We start from the raw sequence: 12,394 nt of genomic DNA on the forward strand, positions 1-12,394 counted from the left end.
TACATTTAGTTCCCTTATCCAAATCATTGATATATGTTGTGAATAGCTGGGACCCAAGAACTGATGCCTGTGGCACTCCAATAGTCATCGTCTGCCACTCTGAAAAAGAGCCATTTATTCCTACTCTCTGTTTCCTGTCTTTTAACTAATTCTCAATACATGCCAATATATTACCCCCAATCCAATGTGCTTTAATTTTGTACACTAACCTATTATGTGGAACTTTATCAAAAGCTGATCTGCTAGTTATGTCCTCAAAAAAAACTCCAGTAGATTTGTCAAACATGATTTCCCTTTCATAAATTCATCTTGACTGCCTAACCCGGTTGATAATTTCTAAGTAATCTGTTATCATGTCCTTTATAATAGACTCTAGTATTTTCCCTATGACTGACATTAGGCTAACTGGTCTGTAATTCCCTGTTTTCTCCCTCCATCCTTTTTTAAATAGTGGGGTTACATTTGTCAACCACCATTCTGCCAGGACTGTTCCAAAATCTATAGAAATTTGGAAGATGCCAACCAATGCATACACTATATCCATGGCTGCCTCCTTTAGTAACCTGGGATGTATATTATCAGGCCCTGGGGATTTATTGGCTTTCAGTCCCATTAATTTCTCCAGTACTTTTTTTTTAGTAATACTAATTTCCTTCAATTCCTCCTTCTCACTAGCCCCTTGATTCCCCAGTATTTCTGGGAAGTTATTTGTGTCTTCCTCAGTGAAGACAGAACTAAAGTAGTTGTTTAATTGCTCTGCCATTTTCTTGTTCTCTATTATAAGTTCTCCTGTTTCCGACTGTAAGGTCCCTACATTTGTCTTTAATCTTTTTCTTTTTACATATTTATAGAGGCTTTTACAGTCCGCTTTTATGTTCCTTGCAAGTTTACTCCCATACTCTTAATTTTTCTCCTCTTAACCAATCTTTTGGCCCACCTTTGCTGAATTCTAAGCTGCTCCCAATCCTCAGGTTTGCTACTTTTTCTAGCAACTTTATATGACTCCTCTTCGGATCTAATACTATCCTTTAATTTCTTTTGTTAGCCATGGTTGGGTCACTTTTCCTGTTGTGCTTTTGTGCCAGAAAGGAATGTATAACTGTTGCAATGCGCACATTCATTCCTTAAATATTAGCCATTGCCTATCCACCGTCATACATTTTAATGGAGTCCCCAACTTATCGTAGCCAACTTACCCCTCATGTTTTCATAGTTTCCTTTGTTTAGATTCGGGACCCTAATTTTGGATTGGAGTACTTCACTATTCTTCCTATTGAAGAATTTCATCACGTTATGGTCACTGTTCCCTAAAGGACTTCGCACAAGATTATTAATTAACCCCATCTCATTGCACAATACCAAATCTGGGATAGCCTGTTCCTTAGTTGGTTCTTCGATGTGCTGGTCTAAAAAACCATCTCGTACACACTCCAGGAATTCATCTGCCACAGTATTATTGCTAATTTGGTTTGCCCAGTCTATATGTAGATTAATATGTGATTACTATAGCACCCTTGTTACATGCATCTCTAATTTCCTGTTTAATGCCATCCCCTACCTTACCACTAATGTTTGGAGGCCTATAGACAACTCCCATTAATGTTTTCCACCCCTTGTTGCTTCTTGGCTCCACCCAGAATGATTCTGCATTTAGATTTTATGAGCCAATATTCTTTCTCACTATTGCATCGATTTCATCCTTAACTAACATCACGCCACCTCCTTTTCCTTTTTGCCTGTGTGTCCTAAACATTGAATACACTTGGACATTCTGTTCCCAGCCTTGGTCACCCTGCAGTCATGTCTCCATAATTGCAATCTTATTGTACCCATTTACATTTATTTGCACTGTTGATTTGTCCAAATGCAGCAATAAGGTCGACATGAACTGCTTCAGTATCTGAGGAGTTGTGAATGGTGCTGAACATTGTGCAATCATCAGCGAACATACTCACTTCTGATCTTATGATGGAAGGAAGGTCATCGATGAAGCAGCTGAAGATAGTTGGGCCTAGGACACTACCCTGAGGAACTCCTGCAGTGATGTCCTGGAACTGAGATGATTGACCTCCAACACCCACATCCATCTCTCTTCGTGCTAGGCATGACTCCAACTAGTGGAGAGTTTTCCTCTGATTCCCAATTGACTCCAATTTTGCTAGGGCTCCTTGATGCCACAGTCAGTCAAATGCTGTTTTGATGTCAAGGGCAGTCACTCTCACCTCACCTCTGGAGTTCACCCTTTTGTCCATATTTAAACCAAGGCTGTAATGAGGTCAGAAGCTGAGTGACCCTGGCAGAACCCAAACAGTGTGTCAGTGAGCAGGTTATTGCTAAGTAAATTCTACTTGATAGCACTGTTGATGAACCCTTCCATTACTTTACTGATGATGGAGCGGTAATTGGCTGGGTTGGATTTGTCCCGCTTTGTGTGTATAGGACATACCTGGGGCACTTATCCACATAGTTGGAGAGATGCCAGTGTTGTAGCTGTATTGGAACAGCTTGGCTAGGGGAATGGCAAGCTCTAGAGCACAAGTCTTCAGTACTATTGCTAAAATCATCAAATTCCCCATTTTGTCATCCTTCGTCGAGAGAAGAACACACATTGATTGGCCTGCATTGGAAATATGGATGAAAGCTGATGTTTGACATGCCAGATCACAAGACTGTTAACCAAGATTGGTAAGAAAGCCATCCTTATAAAGACAACTGAATTTATCTTGTATAGGGGATGGCACAAAATTAAACCAATGGTGACATTCAAGTAAAAAACTCCACCCCCCCCCCCCCCAAAAATGAGACATTTGAGGAAGGTGTTGTCAACCATGTTCATGTGATAGGCTGGAAGGATGGAGGTTCCTTTTCTAACAGTACTGTGCATGTACCTACACAACATGGATTGCAGCATTTCAAGAGGGCAGCTCACCAGCACCTTCTCGAGGACAATTGGGAACGCTGACCTAGCCAGCGACGACACATCCCGTGAACAGACAAAAAAAATTATTGCAAGAAATCAAAGAAATCAAAGATCAAAACATTATGGAATTTGAGACCAGGAGGACCACAGAAAAAAGAGTTGCCTTGTCAATGATGTAGGCTGTGATGTGAGATCAACCAACACCAATGTAGCAATTATCCCCAGTGGCTTTACAGTGTTGTTTCAATCCTTGGATGTGTATAGAAATAAACCTCAAGGACAGTATTCAAAAGATGTGGGACAGTTGGATGTTGGAAGTGATAAAACATTCACCGGAAATATGTGAGCATCCTCACTAGCAACATTGTGTCAATGCGCCATAAATATGTGGAATGAAGTTGATCCCAATATTATCAAAAAATAATTTCTAATATGTGGAATATCAAATGTTCTATGATACAGAGGACTTGTGGATTGATGATGCCCAAGTTACTGATGATGTTGGTGGTGATGATGATGAAAATGAGGAAGATCCATATGATGTTATAAAACCAGGTTCGATGATTCACATAACAATCAAAATGATTTTCGAAGAATTCCAGCATAATTGATTATGGTATATATTTATATTGTGTTGGGTGAAATGTATATAGTTCATAATGTTATAAAATAAAGTGTTAGAGAATTATGAATATGAATTCTTTGGTGTTGCTTTTTACTTTATTCCATTGCGACTGAATTTTTTGGGCCCAAATCAAAGCATGCTTGTCAACCCCTCAAAAACATTACCTCAGTAAAAGTCAACCCTCTGACTTTTGACCTAAAAGATTAGATGCAAAAATTAGATCTTGACATGAGTATACACCGTAATATATATGTTTTAAAGGACATATAGCACAATGTTCAGTTTTTGGATTATTATAAAGCAAGCATATTAAGGTAGTAGTTAAAGTTTCCAAGAATTCTCCAGAACACATTCCAGGCCTTAAAGGATCTGAGTCCTTGATATAACCCACATATTAAAAATATGTTATAAATATATATTTTAAAACCCAATAATGGAGAATAATCCAGGAAAGGGGGGTGGATTCAGTTGTCATGGCCCATATAGGTACCAATGAGACAGTTAGGACAAGGCTGCATAGTCATGCTACATAGTCAGTTGAGAAGCAAGGATCAAATTAAGAAGCAGAACCTGAAAGGTAATAACCTCTGGATTATTATCTGAGCCATGTGCAAATTGGTATAGGGCAAATAATATTAGAGATATGAATGCTTAGCTCAAAGACTAGGAGAAGTGGGTTCTGGTTTGTGGGGTGCTGCCCTGCTGGGATGGACTACACCTGACCTGTGCTGGGATGAGTGTTCTTGTGAATCGCATAACTAGGGAAGTAGAGAGGACTTTAAACTAAACTGGGGGGGGGTGGGGGGGACAAGCTTCGATAGATGTGGCAAATCAGGGGGTAGATTCAAGGCAGGTGACCATAATAGTAATATGGGAAATCAGGGTCATGGAATAGCAGGAAGGGGCAGAGAGATAAAACCCAAGAATACACCAATAGTCAAGACTAGATGTTACAAAGATAACAAAAAGGCAAACATAAAGGCTCTCAATCTGAATGCGCATTGCATTCATAACAAAGTAAGTGAATTGATAGTGCACATTGTAATGGCTATCAGATCATAATTATTTACTTCAGAGATGTGGCTGCAGGATGGCAAGGATTGGGTCCTGACAGTTGAGGGGTATATGACATTCAAGAAGAATAAGAAGCTAGGTAAAGATGGAGGGTAGCACTGTTGCTTAAGGATGGCGTTGGTGCGATAGTTAGAGATGACCATGGTTTAGGAGATCAGGATGTAGAATGGGTTTGGGTGGAGATGAGTAGTATGGGAAAGAAATGGGAGTGGTCTACAGGCCCTCTAACAGTAACCATAATTTAGGACAAAGTATACAAGAAGAAATCTTGGATGCTTGTGATAAAAGGACAGCAATAATCATGGGTGATTTTAATCTACATATAAAGCAGAAAAATCGAATCGGCAGTAGTAGCCTGGGTGAGGAGTTCATAGAATGCTTTCAAGCGTTTCTTGGAGCAACACATTCTGGAACAAACCAGAGAGCAGGTTATATTAGACTTGGTATTTGTAATGTGACAGGATTAATTAATGACCTCCGAGTGAAGGCACCACTAGGTAGCAGCGACCACAATATCATTGCATTTTACACCCAGTTTGAAAGGGAGAAGAGTGAATCTAAGACTAGTATTTTAAACTTAAATAAGGGTAACTAAAAGGTCATGAAAACTGAACTAGCTGAAGTGAACTGGGATACTAGGCTAGGGGATAGATCAATAGAGAAACATTGGCAGACATTTAAGCGGATATTTCAGAATACTCAGAATTCTAGGGGAGGACCCACCATCCGTGGTGAACTAAAGAAGTAAAGGAAAATACATATAACTGTGCAAAGATGAGTGGCAGGTCAGATGATAGGTCAGAATGGTAGAGAATGACATGAATAAGAAATTAGTGTGTGAGGAGGCTAGCTAGAAATGTAAAAATAGATAGCAAGAGCTTCTACAGGTATTTAACCATGAAAAGAGTACGTATAGTGAGTGTTGGCCCTATAGAGAGTGAGGATGGGGAGTTAATTGTAGATAATACGGAAATGGCAGATGAAATGAACAAATATTTTGCTTCTCTCTTCAAGATAGAGGATACAAAAAGCACTCCAGTGATAGCTGTAAATCAGGAGATGGAAGGGAGGGGGGAACTTAGTGAAATTACAATCACTAGGGAAGTGGTACTGAGCAAACTGATAGAGCTGGGCGGGCTGACAGTTCTCCAGATCCTGATGCACTTCATCCTAGGGTCTTGAAAGGGGTGGCTAAGTAGGTAGTAGATCCATTGGTGTTAATTTTCCAAAATTCCCTATATTATGGAATGGTTCCATCAGACTGGAAAATAGCAAATATAACCCCCCTATTCAAGAAGGGAGGGAGGCAGAAAATGGGAAACTATAGGCCAGTTGACTTGAAATCTGTCGTGGGGAAGGTGTTAGAATTGATCATTAAGGAGGTTATAGCTGGGCCCTTAGAGAAACGTAAGGTAATCAGGAAGAGTCAGCATAATTTTGTGAAAAGGAAATCATGTTTAACCAATTTATTGGAGCTCTTTGAAGGAATAACATGCACTGTGGATAAAGGGGAGCCTGTAGATGTGCTGTACTTGGATTTCTAAAAGGCATTTGATAAGGTGCCACATCAAAGATTATTGCGGAAAATAAAAGCTCATAATGTAGGGGTAACATATTAGAGTGGTTAGAAGATTAGCTGGCCTGCAGAAAACAGGGCTCTGAAGAGTCTTATGGACTCAAAATGTTAACTCTTTCTCCACAGATGCTGGCAGACCTATTGAGATTTCCCCAGTATTTTATGTTTTTATAACTGAGACAAATCCTATCTTCTCCTGATATTTCCACAAGCCTGTTTCCAGCTGGGGTTGCTGCATTGCTATCAGGGAAACCATTGGCTGATTTTTGCAGCCCATAAAATATCCCCCTTTTTTCCAATAATTTATATAGATTTTTCTTTTCCCACCTATTTCCATTATTTTTAAATGAACTTCCATCCATTGTTTTATCTCTGCCTTTTAGCCTATTTCGATCTCTTCCCCCCACCCCATCCCCACTAGGGCTATCTGTACCTTTATTATCACATTCCTTAGATGATATCACCAGCTTCAACACCTCTTTGTCCTTTTGTCTATGACATCTTTTGGCTATCTCCACCTATCACTGGCCCTCTATCCAGCTTTACCTGGTCCGTCCTCCTCCTCCCCCCCCCCCCCCCCCCCCCCCCCCCCCGCCCCCAGCTTACATTTCTCCTTTTCTATTTTTCCTTAGTTCTGTTGAAGAGTCATACAGACTCAAAACGTTAACTGTGTTCCTCTCCGCAGATGCTGTCAGACCTGCTGAGTTTTTCCAGGTATTTTTGTTTTTGTTGTGAGTTATTTATGTTCACTTCTACTAAAAGGAGGAAAGTAACCATGGTTATATTCACATAACAACTCTACTGTTGGACTGAAGTGATTTTCACTTCACAAAATTTATTGTTGATATAATGTAAATAAAGGTTAAGGCTGCACTTGACCCTGCCTCCAGGTAGTCTTGCTCCTTTCTGGTTTCGGGTCAGACTGTGACTCTGGATTTGGAGTGAGTTTGCATAATAATTGTGTAATGTTGATGTAATGTGAGATGCATTCTGAAATTAGCATAGAACTCTTGAAGGATGGTGTCACCAGTGAATATTGAACAAATAGTTATCCGCAATATGACATTGATCTTCTCGTGGAAAATGATCAAAAGAGAAAATAATGAAAGGAACTTTAAGTGCCATTTAAAAATTCTTTGATTTAGGAATGGGCCACTTGAATTGTCTTTATAAGGATTTTTTGTTTGTTTTGAAAAGACTTTAAAAGTTAAATTGAAAAAAACCTTAATTGTCTTAAGAGAGTTAACAGCATAAATGAACTACTGAATGAGTGAGTGACTACAGAGTATAGAAACTACCAAGACCAGTGGAATGAGACACCTTTAAAAATTGCTTATGTATAATATTCTAAAGTACGCCAAGTCCTCATCAGAGATTTGCTCTATGTGGATGCGCACTAGCATTCCATGTTGAGGAACACCTTCAGCAGCAAATGGGCAGACTGTCTGTCTGTGAAGAATTTGGTTTGACCATCAGCATAAGAAAGACAAATGTCATGGTTCAGGATGTTGCCATACCACCATGTATCGGCATTGGCAGTATGATTCCGGAGGTTATTGATAGCTTCACATATCTAGGCTCCACAATCACTAGCAATTTCAGTTGATGCTGAAATCAACACATGCATTGCAAAAACTGCATGTTAGTCCAAGCTGAGTAAGATTGTGGAACAAGCCTGACCGAGAATGCCAAGCTGCTAGTCTACCAAGCATGTGTCCTCAGTGCATTTTTCTATAGTAGTGAGACTTGGACAACATACGCTGGGCAGGAGAAAAGGTTGAACAATTTCCAGCTTGATATTTAACGGCATTACCATTACAGAATCCTCCACCATTAACATCCTTTAGATTACTATTGACCAGAAACTGATCTGGACCAGCCACACACATTGTGGCTACGAGAGCAGGTTAGAGGCTGGAAGTTCTGTGGCAAATAACTCATCCCCTGATTCCCCAAAGCAAAGCAGAAGTTAGGAGCATGATGGAATATTCTCTACTTGCCTGGATGAGCGCAGCTCTAAAAACACTCAAGAAGCTTGACACCATTCCAGACTAAGCAACCTGCTTGATTGGCATCCCATCCACCTCCTTAGACATTCACTCGCTCCACCACTAGCGCAGAGCAGTGGTTGTGCGTATCATACACCAGGCATTGCTTAACAAAGTTGACCACCAAGTCACAAACCATCGTCTCATGAGAGGGAAGGCTGCTAAAGAGATGTATAGTTCACTAACTAGTGGTCATAAATGGGCCATTACATTTTAATTAACATTTAACTACCCTTTCAAGTAGCAGTTATCACTTTTGGATGAGTCTTTTGACTCATCGTTGTTTACAATGGAAACGTAATGTCACTCAAAGATCTAGCATTTCTATAGAGCAATGTTTTTCAACCGGGGTTCCCCGGAACCCAAAGGTTCTATGCAATTTTCAGGTTATTTGAAGATTGTACCAAATGCAGTAGAACTTTTAAAAACTTAGTGGAAAAAACTAAAATGAAATAATTATGATATATTGGCAATGTACAATCCATAATGGTAACATTACAAATATGTGACGTTACAGTATAATTTTGCTTTGTTTGGGTTGGGAGCTTGGGGTTCCACAGAATTGAACAATATATTATAGGGTTCCTTAACTAAAAAAAGGATGAAAGCCACTGCTTTAGAGCCTTTCATGACCTCTGAACACCCCAAAGTTATTTTACTTTGCTATTTTTAAAATAGTTATTGTTGTGATGTAGGGAAACACTGTATGTGTATATGTGCATACACGCTTGCACACCAGCCAGAATTCCAGTGCACTATGTAATGACTGGTTTGATTTGTTCATTCATGTTTTAGATTCCGGTTCCTGAACGAATGATCGAATTATTGTCAGGTCAACAGCTCATATGATTGGGGTGTCATTGTCTATAGTTCCAAAGGATGTTACATTAAGTTTGGATATAACTGAATGAGAGAGACTTGAATTTTGACAGTTTCTCATACAATATAAGTGCTCCATTCTCTACTCTGACAGTTCTTAAAGGTCAAATTCATGTTCTGTAAGAGACTATTTTCATGATGGTTCTTTAAAGCTTTACTGTTCAACTTGAATGGGTCACTATAAGAAAAAAAATGATGTCAAAGGAAAAGTACTGAACAAGCACAGTGCTTTCATTCATGTTTTTGGAATAAGAATGTGGTTCAGGGAATGTGGTTCAATGTAATTCTATGAAAAGAAAAAAATATAAGTACTTGACACCCAATGAAGTACTTTTGAACTGTAGCCACTGTTATAAGGCAGGAAGCCTGGTAGCCAATTCATGTACAGCAAGCTCTCGCAAGTAGCAATGTGATAATTACCAGATAATCTGTATTTGGGATTGAGGGATAAATATTGGCTAGGAGACTGGGGAATAGTGCCTTGCAATCTTTTCACAATTTCCTGAGAGAGCAGATGAGGCCTCAGTTTAGAATTTTAGAATGGTTACAGTACAGAAGGAGGCCATTCTGTCTGTCATGTCTGTGCAGGCTCACTGAAGGAACAATTCACCTAGTGCTACTCTCCTGACTTCTCCCTGTAACTCTTTCGAGTACAAACACGTTTCCATCTGTTCCTATTCAGATGAAGTTACATTGTTTCATAGTTTGCCATTGTGAGATTTGAACTCTTGATAATCTTTTAAATGAAGACCAAATCAACAAAATCGGGATAAATCAGGCACAGCCCCAATTCAGGTCAGCTGTAAAACCAAGGACAAAAATTTAAAGGAACCTTACAAGCTTTAAATCAAAATGTGATTAAAGGGGTCAACAAAACACCCCAGTCCCCGCGGTGCCCACCGAGCATGGAAGGCCTCGAGAGTGCCAGCAGACACCGCGTGCTCCCTCTCCAGGGACATCCGGCAGCGATAAGTAAGCCTGTAACTCTTTCGAGTACAAACCCATTTCCATCTGTTTCAGATGAAGTTACATTGTTTCATAGTTTGCCATTGTGAGGATTTGAACTCTTGATCTTGGGGTTACAAGCCCAGTACCATAACCACTTGGCTATTTAGGCCAAGCGACTTCTCCCTCTAACTCTTTCGAGTACCAACCCGTTTCCATCTGTTTCAGATGAAGTTACATTGTTTCATAGTTCGCCATTGTGAGATTTGAACTCTTGATAATCTTTTAAATTAAACTCTTGATAATCTTTTAAATTTGAACTCTTGATCTTGGGGTTACAAACCCAGTACCATAACCACTTGGCTATTTAGGCCAAGCGACTTCTCCCTGTAACTCTTTCAAGTACAAACCCATTTCCATCTGTTTCAGATGAAGTTACATTGTTTCATAGTTCGCCATTGTGAGATTTGAACTCTTGATAATCTTTTAAATTAAACTCTTGATAATCTTTTAAATTTGAACTCTTGATCTTGGGGTTACAAATCCAGTACCATAACCACTTGGCTATTTAGGCCAAGCGACTTCTCCCTGTAACTCTTTCAAGTACAAACCCATTTCCATCTGTTTCAGATGAAGTTACATTGTTTCATAGTTTGCCATTGTGAGATTTGAACTCTTGATACTCTTTTGAGTAAACCTGTTTCCATCTGTTTCAGATGAAGTTACATTGTTTCATAGTTTGCCATTGTGAGATTTGAACTCTTGATCTTGGGGTTACAAACCCAGTACCATAACCACTTGGCTATTCAGGCCAAGCTACTCTCCTGACTTCTCCCTGTAACTCTTTCGAGTACAAACACATTTCCATTTGTTCCTATTCAGATGAAGTTACATTGTTTCATAGTTTGCCATTGTGAGATTTGAACTCTTGATCTTGGGGTTGCAAGCCCAGTACCATAACCACTTGGCTATTTAGGCCAAGCATAAATATTGGCTAGGAGACTGAGGAATAGTGCCTTGCAATCTTTTCACAATTTCCTGAGAGAGCAGATGAGGCCTCAGTTTTAGAATTGCAGAATGGTTACAGTACAGAAGGAGGCCATTCTGTCTGTCATGTCTGTGCAGGCTCACTGAAGGAACAATTCACCTAGTGCTACTCTCCTGACTTCTCCCTGTAACTCTTTCGAGTACAAACACATTTCCATTTGTTCCTATTCAGATGAAGTTACATTGTTTCATAGTTTGCCATTGTGAGATTTGAACTCTTGATCTTGGGGTTACAAACCCAGTACCATAACCACTTGGCTATTTAGGCCAAGCGACTTCTCTCTGTAGTCCTGTACATTTTTCCTTTTCTGATAATGACCTAATTCCCTTTTGAATGCATCAATTGTACCTGCCACCCCCACACTCCCCAAGCAATGCAGTCCAGATCCTAAACACTCACTGCGTGGGGAAAAAAATTCCTCATGTTGCCATTGCTTCTTTTGACAATTACCTTAAATTAGTGCCCTCTGGTTCTTGATTCTTCCACCAATGGGAGTAGTTTCTCCCTATCTACTCTGCCCAAACCCTTCATAATTTTGAATACTTCTATCAAGCCTCCTCTCATCCTTCTCTTCTCCAAGGAGAACAGTCTCAGTTTCTCCAATCTTTCAATGTAACTGAAGTTCCTCATCCCTGGAACCAATCGTGTGAATCTTTTCTGCACCCTTTCTAATGCCTTCAAATCCTTCCAAAAGTATGGCGCCCAGAACTGGACACGAAGCTGAACCAATGTTTTATACAGGTTTAACAACTTGCTTTCTTTTGTACTCTATGCCCCTATTTTTAAAGCCCAGGATGCCATATGCTTTATTAACTGCACTCTCAATCTGTCCTGCATCCTTCAATGATTTATGCACACATTCACCCAGGCCGTTCTGCTCCTGCACCCCCTTTAGAATTGTACCCTTTACTTTATATTGTTTCTCTGTGTTCTTCCTATCAAAATGAATCACACCACACTTCTCTGCATTAAATTTAATCTGCCCATTTCACTAATCTATCCTTTTGAAGTTCTACACTATCTTCGTCACAGTTCACAATGCTTCCAAGTTTTATATCATCTGCGAATTTTGAAAATGTGCCCTGTACACCTAGGTCTAGGTCATTAATATTTATCAGGAAGAACAGGGGTCCTCACACCAAACCCTGGGGAACTCCAATATAAACCTTTCCCCAGTCCAAAAAAACCTGTTAACTGCTACCCTCTGTTTACTCTCAATTTTGCATCCGTGTTGCTCCTGCCCCTTTTATTTCACAACCTGTAACTTAGCTCACAAGTC

General features: G+C 39.8%; 1 protein-coding gene across 2 annotated transcripts in view; it reads left to right on the forward strand.

The window, feature by feature from the left end:
- LOC121277854 (signal-induced proliferation-associated 1-like protein 2) overlaps positions 1–12,394 on the forward strand; it is a 647,580-nt gene that overhangs the window by 25,847 nt on the left and 609,339 nt on the right. The window lies entirely within an intron of this gene.

Source organism: Carcharodon carcharias, chromosome 5 (assembly GCF_017639515.1).
Source record: "Carcharodon carcharias isolate sCarCar2 chromosome 5, sCarCar2.pri, whole genome shotgun sequence".
NCBI lineage: Eukaryota > Metazoa > Chordata > Chondrichthyes > Lamniformes > Lamnidae > Carcharodon > Carcharodon carcharias.